Raw genomic sequence first — 13,367 nt, forward strand, 5'->3', positions numbered from 1 at the left:
CTTCCAAAGATCAGGAGCTGTCAGTGCCTCTTCTCACGCCTGCCTCTGGAGGGCAGCTTCTGTGCCAGCTTCACAGGCCATCAGCCAAATTCCCTCTTTGGAGCCTGTCGACCAAGCTTCCAGGGACCCTGTGGTAGGGAGGCCGGGCTAGTGCCAGCTTCAAGGGGACACAGAAGTGTCTGGAGACCTCAGTCCCTAGAGACTCAATCGTGACAGTGCTGCTGAAAGGGAAGGGGCACAAACAGGGCCTTTGACGCTGGGGACACAGCCGCAGAGGATCACAGGCTGCCACAGGAACGCGTCACCTAGCCTTGCAGACAAGGTGTGCCCTGGCCCTCACTGGCCTTCCAGCCTGTTCCCCTTCTCCGCCCTGAGCCTCAGCTGACAACTACTGAGTGCTACGTGTCCGGCATCTAGAACATGGCACCAGAGGACAGAGACTGATGGCCTGTCACAGATATATTTTAATATGTGCACTTAAAAATGTTGTCTAGTTGGCCACAGTTAAAAAAAAATCAAGAAATGTCACCAACAAACATCCGGATTTCTGTCTGATGGATGAGAAGCTCTAACTGCACTGGGCCCACATTCGTGTGTGGCAAGAAGGGTGGGGGGAGGCCAGCAGCCACCCCTTTCAGGGATGCTCTGTGCAATTCGCTATAAGCCCCAAACAGCCCAACCGACATGTTTTGCTCTGTAGACCGCTGGGTTGGAGGCCCCTTGCTTTCCATATTTCCATACATGTAAGAACTACCTGGAGACCTCCTACATGGCCTTATGAGGTAGGTATTATCATGTCCCCACTTTACAGATGAGCAAAGAGAGGCTCTCACAGAAAAAGTAACTTGGCCAGGATTTGAACCCAAGCAGCCTGACTCAGCGTCAGACACAAGAACACTGGTCTGCAGCAAAATGAGCAAAATACGGATGATGCAGTGAGTTTTTAATAACGCAAAATGCACTCACGTTGAAGGAGTACCTTTTGTTCCAATACTATAGAGCCTTCTTACTTTGGGGACAGAGGTGTTTAAATGCTGGTTCTCTCACCATATGATGGTGACAGTAAACAGAACTCTAACTGTCACTTGAATATCCTTAGCTGGCAAAATGTAAGGTTGGCCAGCCCAGGATAGATTCCCAAATGTCCCGATCTTTGAAACCTGAGTCTGAGGATCACTCTTCTGCTATACAGCCTTCCTGCCCCAGAACGGCAGCATGCTTCTGCTGCTCTGCTCCGGGTTCAAAAGCACCCCCCACCTCGATGTGCGTCTCACCCCAGCTTCAAAGAGGTGGCTTTTAAACGGAGCCTTTCCCCAGCCCCCTCCCTCCAGTAAACCCACAGAGCATTTGTTCGCGCCTCTTGTTATATTTATCTCATTCTTCCTCAAGTTACAGCGATCTGGAGCCAAGCCACTCTTGTACCCCCAAAGTGATTACAGAAGGACAGAATAGGTGCTGAATTGTTAGCCCGTCTCAGCCTGAGGAGTCCCCAGAGACACCACCGCTGGCTCTCATTCTGCAGGTGTGGAAAACCAAAGGCCCCTCCTCAGGCACCCAGAGAGCCGATGGCAGAGCCGAGGTGTGTCTCCTGTCTCCCCGGCACTAGTTCTTTCCACTGTGCCAGGCTGCTTCCCAGACGCTCCCTTTTGGTTGGCTCAGCACCTCAGTTCAGAGGAGAGTGCTGAGCATGTGACAAACACTTCATAAAATATCTGTCCATTAAGAGGTGCAAAGCAGCCCAGGGAACACAGGCTTCCCTCTCTCCAACGGCCCCCAGCTCAAGCTTCAAATGGCCCGCATCAGACCTTCACCCGGTGCGAGCTGCCCATCAAGTGGAGAAACGGCCCTCAGGCCCTTGGTGACCTGGATGTAGAAAGGTCCCATATGGCTCAGAAATGCAATCCCCATTAGGTCAGAGTTATGATCCCAGCCTTGCTGAGTAATCTTGGGTAAATGCCTTCACCTCTCCAGGTGTTAGGTGCTCCAGACAGGTGGAATGCTGAGAGGAGAGATGAGGGGCCATTCCCCAAGCCTATTGGACAGGTATAGGCACTAGACAGGCTTCCCAGGAGGAATTTGAGTCCTGCCTCTAGAAGCCTCTAAGGACAGGAAAGGCTCTGGCCCACCTGGGACAAATGGATAGCTCCATCGGACCCGTGCTACATAGCAAGCCTGAGTGGTCCCCCAGAATCTGTGGCCACCTTTTGGATTGCTGGGTCAAATGCCAATGAGTCTTTAGAGCTGCTTGGAAATGTCCTAAACTGGGTAGAATATTTTATTATTATTACTGTTTCACAAACTCAATGCAGAAAATAAGGAGAAGACAATGGCATCATCGCGCTGAAGCCTTACTGACCCACTGAGTGGGAAAGACCATCCCTTTCCCCCGTCCCATTACGCCCTGTGTCAGTGTTATCACAGCGCCTAGATGGTTTATCATCACTACAGGTCTAGATATTTGTCTCCCTCTGTCAGCTGTGAGCTTCTTGAAACCAAGGATCACCTCTTACCCCTTCCTGTACCCCGTGCACATAGTCCAGGGCCTGGCTAATTAATAATAAACAAATGCTGTCAATGTTAGCCAGACAAGGAGTCCCCTCCACTCCTATTCTGGGACAAGGTGGCATTTAGGCCTTTTAGAGCCAGTAGATGCATGGGGTCCACCTGCGCGATGGGAACCCCGACATTTGGGGGGAATCCGGCTCACCCAGTTACTCAGTGAGAGGGCTCAGACTAAAAGCAGCCCTTTGACTCCCAGCACAGCGCACCTCCAGCCTAACTTCCTCAGGTTCCACAAGACATCAGCCGTGTAACTCTGGGCAAGACCCTTTGCCTCCCTGCCTCGGCTTTCTCACCTGTAAAACGGGTAAAATTATAGCTCTACATACTGGGATTGTCTGAGGAGTCAATAAGCGAACCTGGGTAAAACAGATCACAGCGCACAGGAAGCGCTCAGAGAGGGCGTCTGTCATGACTGTCATTCATTCCCAGCCATTCTCCTTGACGAGGGGCACCGCCCACCAGCAAAGCGGAGCTCACGGTGAAAGGAAGACTTCCCAGCACTGACTCACACACTCTTCAGCCCAGCGGGTCCCCTGCAGCCATCGCTTTGGAAACGCCTGACTTCCTGTCATGACTCCTTCACCGCTTTCCCTTCTCCCCATGCATGCGTGCAAGTGTACACACAGCTCCAACACACAACAGCAAGGGATGGACGGGGGGTGGGCAGGGAACCTTTGGAAGAGCACACTCTTTCAAGTCAGATGGAGCTGGTGTCAGATTACAGTTCTGCCACCTGTAGTTGTGCAATCTTAGGCACGTCAATCTCTCTCAGCCTCAGTCTCCTCATCTTTCAAATAGGTATGATGTGCTATGAGGACTACCTGAGCTAGGTCATGGGCTGGGAGTCCAGAAATGATACTGAGAGTACTGCTGCATGTCCATTCCAGCCACTTGGTTCTCCTCATCTGCGCCCTCCCCCAAACACAGCGAACGAACGGCTGGAATCGCTCTCATCCCATCCTCCTCACGTTCATCTTATACCAGCCAGCGCCATCTGTTTGCCAATGTCAGCACTCTGCCAGGCCCATCTAGCCCCTTCAAGCCTCACTAGAGGAGAGAAACAACTGTGGGCCACTGGCAATGGCAATAATGACAATATTAGCAACAACAATAATAATAGTATTAGTAACAGCAATAGTAAGAACAACCAACAACCTGCACAGGGCCCTATACTTGAAAGGGCTTTCACCTCCACCGTCAACACAGTCCCACAGTTTCTCCCTAATCTAATTGGCTTAGGGACATAATTTTCTCAAACTTATTCGATTCAACACTCACTGAGGACCTCCTGGGTGCTAGCCATGGGCTAGACACTGGAGACACAGAGAGGAAAAAGACAGGGCCTCTGCTGGGAGGAGCTCACAATCTAATGGGGATTTACAGGAGGTGGGGACATAATTTCTTTTGGCCCAAATGCCCCGCCCCACCCTATGGGGAGCATTCTTTATTATGCTGTCAAGAAGCAGAGTGCATCTGTGGAATAAACTGGAGCAAGAAGGTGAATGCTGGTTGACAACGACAGCAGGAGGGAAGATAAAGAATCGAAAACATGGGCACCAAAAACCCGACTGCATGTCTCTGGGAGATTCTAGTGAGAGACTCCAGGGAGGGCGAGGGAGCAGTAGTGGGACCCAGATGAAAGCAGGAAGCCGTGGTCCCTGCCCCCTGCCCGCACACAAGATTCTGATGCTTCTGTCCCCTTAGGGTCTCTGCCCTCAGATGCCAAGATTTTCCAAACCCCGTGCTGGGCTATAGACGCCTCCTTGGGACCATCATTTGCTAGGATGATGTCACAGCCTTTGCAATGGAAATGGCTGTACCTCTTGGCTGCTTCCTAGGTCCTCAGCCCAGCAGCCCAGCACACTCCAGCATTCATTGTCCCCTGGCAGGCACAGCATCCCCAGGGATGTGGAAGAGACTGGTGGGGGAGGGGGAGGGGAAGAGCAAAGGACTGGAAGCAGCCACCCCTCCTCTCTTCCCCCAGTCTGTCTCCCGAGTCCTGTGTCCCTGCAAACCTACTACATGCCGGGCACTATTTTAGGTGCTTCCATGTACATCTCATTTAATCCTCACATCAACCCTTTGAGGCACGTACTTCCCAGATTTACAGATGAGGAAACTGAAGCTTGGAGGTGGGAAGTAACTTGACAACGGTACCCCGGTGACGGGGCAGGGATGCCAATATAGGACTGTCTGATGCCTCCCGTTCCAGGAGGCCCACAAGGTCAACGTTTCACTTGAGAAGTCCAGAGCTAAAAGAGATCAATTAAGGAAACCCCAATTATTTAAATTCTGGGTTGCTTCAGTAGAGGGATCCCCCTGACATGTAAGAGCTACTTGAGGGGCATATTAAAATCGTACAGACCATCTAATCCAACTCCTGCATTTAACAGATGAGCAAACAGACACCCACGCCTAAAGAATGTTAAGATGGCTACTTGTGGCCTACTAGCAAGCTAAGGGACTAGAACTCCAATTGCTGGCACTTCCCCTCCACCCCCCTGCCTGCGGAGATCATCTGCTTCTGGGAAGCCCCTCCAGCCCACCCCACACCACCAGAAGGTCAGAGGAAACAGGTAGACCAGGCCTCTCCTCAGTCTGCAGGGTCGGGGACGGGATACGGGGCTACCCAGCTCCCTGCTGAGGAGCACAAGGAGAACGCATCACATCCCACGGGGGCTCCAGGGAGACTGAGGCTCAGATCTCCCACTAGAGGGGTCATGGGCAAGTCTTCCGGATCTACCGCAGGGCTCTGATGCTTCTCGGGGGAATATGGGAACGAGGCAGTCATTGGCACTTGACCTTGGGTTGGGTGTAGGGTTCCATCCTTCTCCCACCCCTAGGTACTCTTGCTCCACCTCCAAGAAGGAAAGCGGTTTAAATGTTTGCCAAATGCCCGAAGAGGAAGATAAATAGGACTGGGTGGTCCTTAAAACCCTCCTAATCGCCCTCCTTGGGCATCTCCCCTGCTGCATTCAGCATCCTCCAATTAGTGAATTTCACAGGAGTGGGGGGGGGGGGCGCTTAGAGGCATGTAGGGGAATGAAGGGAAGGTAAGAATGAGTCACAGTTAACCCCTCTTCGGCCGGTGCCCCCGGAGGGATCCTACCGCAGCGAGCGGTCGCAAGCTGCCCCCGCCCGCCCTCCCGCCGCGGTGCAGGCAGGGCCCCCTCCCGCTCGGCCGCGGCCTCCTCACCTGAGTCCACTGGCCCTCCGCAGCCCCGCCGGCTCGCACCACTCCGGCCGCCTGGCGCAGCGCCTCTGCAGTCGCTGCTGCAGCTGTCTGGCCCGGATCAGCAACCTGCGGCGGTGGGGAAAGGCAGACAGACAGGGGCGGGTGAACGCGGCGGGGACAGCGGGCACCGAGCCCCAGACCGCTGACAGCTGGGCCGCCGCAGCCAGAAGCCCGCAGGGCAGGCTCGGGCCGGGCGCTCCGGCGGCTCCTCGGCGGCCCGCGCCTCCCCTCCCCCCACCCCGCCCTCGGCCCTCGGGGCGGCGGCGAGCGCAGCCGGGCGGCGGGCCCGGAGGCCCCGGGGTCCCTGTCATCACCTGCGGAGGCTCCCATGGCCTCGGCTGCCCTGCCCGGGCCGCCGAACTGCTCTCCGGAGCCCCTGCTGGAGGCGGCTGGCCGGGCGCTCGCCGGGGCTGGGGCTGCCGGGAGGGAGGGAGGGAGGGAGGGGAGGGCGAGGTGGATGGAAAGGACCAGCCAGTCCGCGGCTCGCCGGCGGCTGCGTAAGCGGCCCGTCTTCACTTTCCTTCTTAAAGAGATAGTTGGCATCTTGCTCCAGAGGGCGCGGGAGCGGAGACGCGAGCACGCACGGAATGGAGTCCCTTCCCACCCACGCACCAGCCTGTACTTGGAGCCCGGCTGTGGCGCCTGGCGGAAAGCGCCCTGGTCCACTGGCACGCTGTGTGATCCTGAGCAAGTCCCTTCACCTCTCTGGGCCTCAGCTTTCTCACCTGTAACAGGGGATGATGATACCCACACTTCCTGGCACACAGTCGGCTTATGTTAAATAATAATTTTATCTGCATTTCTTTAGGGACATTTTTCACACCCCAAACCATGTATCTCTGAGTACCAGGGTTATGTAATGCGAACAGCACTTGGACTACCAAGAAAGATGATGGCAAGAGTCTTAAATATCTGAAAACGAAAATCTTTGAAGTATTACTATGGTGAGTCTTGGGACTGGCCTCGTGGCCGAGTGGTTAAGTTCCCGCGCTCGGCTTGGGCGGCCCAGGGTTCCGCCGGTTTGGATCCTGGGCCCGGACAGGGCACCGCTTGCTATTCAGGCCATGCTGAGGCGGCGTCCCACATGCTACAACGGGAAGGACCCACAACTAAAATATGCAACTATGTAGTGGGGGGATTTGGGGAGAAAAAGCAAAAAAAAAAAAAGATGGTGAGTCTTTGGAAAGATGGAAAACTAGTCAGAACCTAAAGTGTTTGCTATACACCTTTTCCTTCTGTCTTCCACCTGCTATCACAGGGGAAGCCAAGACCCAGAAAACTGGATTCTCTGCCTAGCCCTCCCACTTCTAGCCATGCAACTTCAGGTGAGTTAATTCACTCTCTGGGCCTGGTTTCTTATCTGCTCCGGCTGTGAGAAGTGGGGCTCAGCGGGAAGGGCTCCCTCCTCCTGAACAAGCCCTAACTCTCTGATCAGTCATTCCTCTGCTCAAAGCCATCTCTCACTCCTTCCAGATCTCTGCTCAGATGTCACGGTCTCCGGGAGGCCTGCCTTGACCACCCTCCCTAAAATGGTAATTCCCTCCTCCCCTTCCCCCTCTGCCCTGGTTCTGCTTTATGTCACTCACAGCCGACATATTGTACAGTTCCTGTTTGTCATTGTCACCCCCACTAGAATGTACACTCCACGAGGGCAGGAACTTTGTTTTGTCCCCCACTGTATCCCCAGTGTCTCAAATAGCACCTAACACGTATTAGGTGCTCAATAAACGTTGACTGAGTGAATGAGAGAGCAAGCACGCATTGCGCTAGTCTTCTGTAAAAACACTCAGCCAGATGCCATCCTGTTCTTAAGACTCTTAAGTCCTTAAGTCTCTGTCTGCTCTCGACAAGGCTGAACTTGGTGCCCTCTACTCTTCATCCTAAGCTGAAGGAGAATTTGTGAACTAACTTCACCGACTTTATATTATGATGCTGCAGTACTGGCCTGGTAAGAAATAGTTAATATTTATAACATTTATAATACATGAAAAAACAATTATTTTAAAGTTACTGTTGCTTTTCAAAGTTAAATCTTTTTCTGTAGCTTTTTTTTTTTTTTTTGAGGAAGATTAGCCCTGAGCTAACTGCTGCCAATCCTCCTCTTTTTTGCTGAGGAAGGCTGGCCCTGAGCTAACATCCGTGCCCATCTTCCTCTACTTTATATGTGGGACACCTACCACAGCATGGCGTGCCAAGCGGTGCCATGTCCGCACCCGGGATCTGAACCGGCGAACCCCAGGCCATGGAGAAGCTGAACGTTTGAACTTAACCGCTGCACCACCAGGCCGGCCCCTCTGTAGCTTTGATTTGTGGCAAATCCATCACCCTATAACAATGCCTGTAATTTTGCAACAAATGCCCATAGAATTTTTTGGCATTGGTTATATTTTTCCCTCTATTCAATTAATTTGAATTCTCCTATTGGATGTCCATCATTATATTATGCTTTGCGGAAAAACATGGCAGAGTAATTGTAGCAGGAATAGGAAACTATAGTTGAAAAAGCCATATGAAATGAGGCCTGCTGTACAAAAAAAACTAATGCTGTATTAGCAAGTTAATTGATGAATGTTTTATCTGCCCTAAGGCCCACTTAAACTACATAAGTGACTTCTTTACACTTAAAGCAAAAGTGAAGGAAGCCATGTAATTCCTGTTTATCAGGAGATAATTGCTGAGATCCTCATTTAAAAAACCTGGTTTTCTGTCCCCCATGTTTTTTTGCTTGGCACTGAGAAGACTACATTTCCCAGAAATCTCCACAAGGTATTTCTCCCAAACAAGAGAGCACCTCCACCCACATTACTTCCATCTGGAATGGTGTTAGCTAGTGAAGAATTCTCTCCTCAGCATCATAAAGCATGTGATGGGGAACAGAGCCAGTGTTTAGTTATAATGTAAATGGCAACAAATGAGGATTTTAAGCATAAAACAAAATTATTCTAAAGAAATTTGTAGTTTTGTTTTGTACTAATTGGGAAATACTTAGATTTGTGTAGTTTCAAAAGCAATTTGGGTTCCTGTTGTGGGTCAGCACACTCCTGCCACTGAATGCACTGATAAAACCTGAACGACATGCGTGCAGCAGCTACTTGGGGGCTGAAGAGAAATGCTAGCAGGCAAACTGGGGAAGAGGCCAGCATTTGACGTACCCCTGAACTGAGTTTACCACTTTTGTTTCTCCTGGTATCCCCTGGTCTGGTCTCAAGGCGGCCCAAAATCTGGAATGGGGGAATCGACACAGAGAGAGCACCCAAGGAATCTCCCTAGTTCTGAATCAGGAAGGGAGATCCCTAATGCTCAGGGTGAGTGGGGGAAATATTTTTCTTTTCTTTTTTAACCTTTTCTGCATCAGCTCATGACTCAGCCCCCAGGCAGTCCTGCAGTGGTGGCTGTGACAGCAGGGACCCCCAGGTGCCTAAAACTCTAAGGGAGGAACTTCTCCAATCAGAGTAGCTGTCATCCTGAGAGGGCGAGCCTCTGCTGTTTTTTGTCTCTTTCTGTCCTCCCACCATTTGACTCCAGGTGCAGGTGCGACTGTGGGAAGAAGGCAGCCAAACAGAGCAAACAGAGCTCCAAGCTCCAGCTTTCTGGTGAACCCCAAAGAGGATAAACCAAATAACAATAATGATAATAATAGAAAAGTAATAATTTTCAGTTACTATTGAAAACTAAAAACAAAGAAAACACTGTGAAAGCAATCAGAGAAAAATGGTGTGTTAATTATACAGGAATGATTTTAATAACTGTGGATTTCTCAACCGAAACCATGGAGAGGAGGAGAAAAATGGAACAAAATTTTTAAACAGCTAAAAGAAAAGAGCAGGGAAGCAGATTCTGTACCCAGTGAAAACATCCTTCAGGAACGAAAGTTATATTAATACTTTCTCAGATAAAGGAAACTAAGACAATTCATTGCCCGCAGACCCGCTCTGAAAGAACTGCTAAAGAAAATTCTTCAGACAGAAAGGAAATTATATTACAAGGAAATTTGGAACATAAGGAAGGAAGGAAGGGCAATAAAAATGGTAAATATCTGGGTGATTTAAGACTATTCTTGTCCTCTTAAATTCTTCAAAATATGTTTGACAGTTGAAAGCAAAAGTTGTCACGTTGTCTGATGGGGTTTCAATGTTTGTAGGTGTAAGGCATAGGACAATTACAACATAAAGGAGGGGTGTGAAGGGACTTACATGGTACAAAGTTTCCACATCCACTTCAAGTGGTAAAATATTGATTCTAAGTGGAGTATAAAGAGTTAAGTACGGGGGGCTGGCCCGGTGACCCAATGATTAAGTTTGCAGTTCTGCTTCAGTGGCCCAGGGTTTTGCCGGTTCGAATCCTGGGTGCAGACATGGCACTGCTCGTCAGGCCAAGTTGAGGCGGTGTCCCACATGCCACAACTAGGAGGACTCACAGCTAAATAAAATATACAATTATATACTGGGGAATTTGAGGAGAAAAAAGCAGAAAAAAAAAAAAAGATTGGCAACGTTGTTAGCTCAGGTGCCAATCTTAAAAGAAAAAAATAGAGTTGTGTGTATTTTGTATTCTTAAAGCAACCATTTAAAAATATCTATAACAAAAGATATAGTAAAAAAAAAAAAAAACCCTAATATATAAATTAAAATGGAATTCTAAAAAAATTCAAATATTCCAAAAGAAGACAAGAAAGAGGGAAACAGAGGAATGAAAAAAAGAAGGAACAAACAAGAAACAAATAATAAAATGGTAGCTCTAAATCCAAATATATCAATATTTACATTAAATGTAAATGGTTTAAATACATAAATTAAAACAGATTATCAGAATGGATTAAAAAGTGAATTAGATGCTATCTACAGGAAACTCACTTTAAATATAATGATATAGGTAGGCTAAAAGTAAAAGGTGGAAAAAGATATACCATGTAAATACTAATCAAAGGAAAGCTGGAACGGCTTAATGTGAGAAAAAGTAGACTTCAGAGCAAAGAAAATTACCAGGAATAAAGAGAATCATTCCACAATAATAAAAGGGTCACTTCACCAGGAAGACATAGTAATTGTAAATGTATGCATCTAATAAAAGAGATTCAAAACACACACAGCAACAACTCTCAGAACTGAAAGGAGAGAGAGACAGATTCACAGTTATAGCTGCAGCCATGAACACTCCCCTCTCAGTAATCAGTAGAAGTAGCAGACAGAAAATAAGCAAGGGTACAGAAAAACTGAACACTCTCAACCAACTAGGTCCAGCTGACATTTATAGAACACCCCACCTAACAGCTGCATGATAGAGTCAAGGGCCCTGGAACATCCACCAAGACAGACCCTACGCTAGGTCATAAAACAAATCTTAAAAAATGTAAAAGAACCAAGATCATTTAAAGTATGTTCTCTGACCACAACGAATTAGACTAGAAATGGATTACAGAAAGATAACAGGAAAATCTCCCTTGGAAATGAACAACATACTTCTAAATAACCCACAGATCAAAGAGGAAGTCTTAAGGGAAATTAGAAAATATTTTGAACTGAACAAAAGTGAAAATACAACATATCAAAATTTGTGCAATGCAGCTAAAGCAGTGCTTGGAGGGGAAAATATACTATTGAGAATTTATATTAGAAAAGAAGGAAGGTCTCAAATCAATTAAGCTTCCACCTTAATAAAACTAGAAAAATAAGAGCAAAATAAACTCAAAACAAGCCGAAGAAAGGAAATAAATATCAGAGGAGAATCAATGAAATTGAAAAGAGAAAAACAAAGGAGAAAATCAATGAAACCAAAAGCGGGTTCCTTGAAAAGATCGATGAAATTAATTATCCTCTAGTACAACTGAAAAGAAAAAAAGAGAGAAGACACAAATTAACAGTATTTGGAATGAAAGGGGTTATTACTATGGACCCCGCAGACATTAGAAGGATAATAGGAGAATACTCCAAACAACTCCACACACATAATCACCAATTTAGATGAAATGGAACAATTCTTTGAAGACCACAAACTACAAAAACTCACCCAAAATGAAATAGATAACTGAATAGCCCTACAACTATTTTAAAAATTGAATTCATGATTTAAAACCTTCCGAAATATAAATCTCCAGATCCAGAGGGTTTCATGGGTGAATTCTACCAAACATTTAAAAAAGAAATAACACCAGTTTACACAGTCTCTTCCAGAAAAATAAAATAGGAAGAAACACTTTCCAAGTTATTTTATGAGGCCATTATTACCCTGATACCAAAACCAGAAAAAGACAGTACAAGAGAAGACAAATACAGACCAATATTCCTCATGAACGCAGATGCAAAAATCCTAAACAAAATATAAGCAAATCCATGTGAAGAGATGCTCAGCATCATTAGTTATTAGGGAATGTAAATCAAAACCAGGAGATATCACTTCAGACTCACTAGGATAGCGATAGTCAAAAAGGGACAATAAGTGTTGGCAAGCATGTAGAGAAATTGGAACTCTCATATTGCTGGTGGAAATGTAAAATAGTACAGCTACTTTGGAAAACAGCTTGACAGTTCCTCAAAAAGTTAAACATAGAGTTATCATATGACCCAGCAATTCTACTCCTAGGTATATATCCAAGAAAGATGAAAACATGTATACACAAAAATGTATACACCTACGTTCACAGCAGCATTATTCAAATAGTCAAAAAGCAGAAAAACCTACATGTCTAACAACTGATGAATGGACAAACAAAATGTATATCCATATAATGGAATATTAATTTGGCCATTAAAAGGAATCGAGTACAGATACATGTTACAACATGGATAAACTTGAAAACATTATGCTAAGTGAAAAAAGCCAGACACAGAAGGCCATATATTGTATGAGAGACAGAAAGTGGATTAGTGGTTGCCAAGAGTTGTGGGGAAGGAAGGAATGGGGAGTGACTGCTAATGAGTATGGGGTTTCTTTTTGGGTGATGAAAATGTTTTAAAAATTAGATAATGGTGATGGTTGCATGACACTATGAATATACCAAAAATCATGAATTGAACACTTTTAAAAGGGTGAATTTTATGGTATGTGAGTTATGTCTCAATAAAGCTGTTAAAATATATTAGCAAATTGAATCCAGCAATACATAAAAGGAATAATACATCATGACCAAGTAAAGTTTATTCTGGAAATGCAAAGCTGGTTAAAAATTCAAAGATCAGTTGGTGTAATTCACCATATTAATAATCTAAAGAAAAATCTCATGGTCCAATCAATCAATGCAGAAAAAGCATTTAACAAAATTTAACATCCATTCATGATTTTAAAAGAAAACTCTTAGCAAACTAGGAATAGAAAGGAATATCCGCAGATAAAAATTACCTACACACACAGATACATGCACACTCACACACATATACAAAACCAACTATGGCTAACGTCATCCTCAACGGTGAAAGAATGAATGCTTCCCTCCTCGAATTGGGAACAGATTGCAAAGAAATGAAACTGTCCCTATTTGTTGACAACAAGATTGCATAGGAAAATCCCAAGGAATCTACAAAAAAACGAACTCCTAGAACTAATTTGTGAGTTTAGCAAGGTCGCGGGATACAAA

General features: G+C 46.7%; 1 protein-coding gene across 8 annotated transcripts in view; it reads right to left on the reverse strand.

Moving 5' to 3' along the window:
• The window catches only part of SNPH (syntaphilin), a 36,213-nt gene extending 29,943 nt beyond the window's left edge, over positions 1–6,270 (reverse strand). For all 8 annotated transcript variants that reach the window (XM_044748776.2, XM_070485695.1, XM_044748777.2 and 5 more), the window contains exons 1-2: positions 6,112–6,270; positions 5,759–5,863 (exon numbers count right to left, since the gene is read on the reverse strand). The gene's annotated coding sequence lies outside the window, so the exon portion shown is untranslated. The remainder of the gene's footprint in view (positions 1–5,758; positions 5,864–6,111) is intronic.
• Positions 6,271–13,367: the final 7,097 nt, after the last annotated feature.

The sequence above is a fragment of the Equus asinus genome, chromosome 15 (genome assembly GCF_041296235.1).
Source record: "Equus asinus isolate D_3611 breed Donkey chromosome 15, EquAss-T2T_v2, whole genome shotgun sequence".
NCBI classification, from domain to species: Eukaryota; Metazoa; Chordata; class Mammalia; order Perissodactyla; family Equidae; genus Equus; species Equus asinus.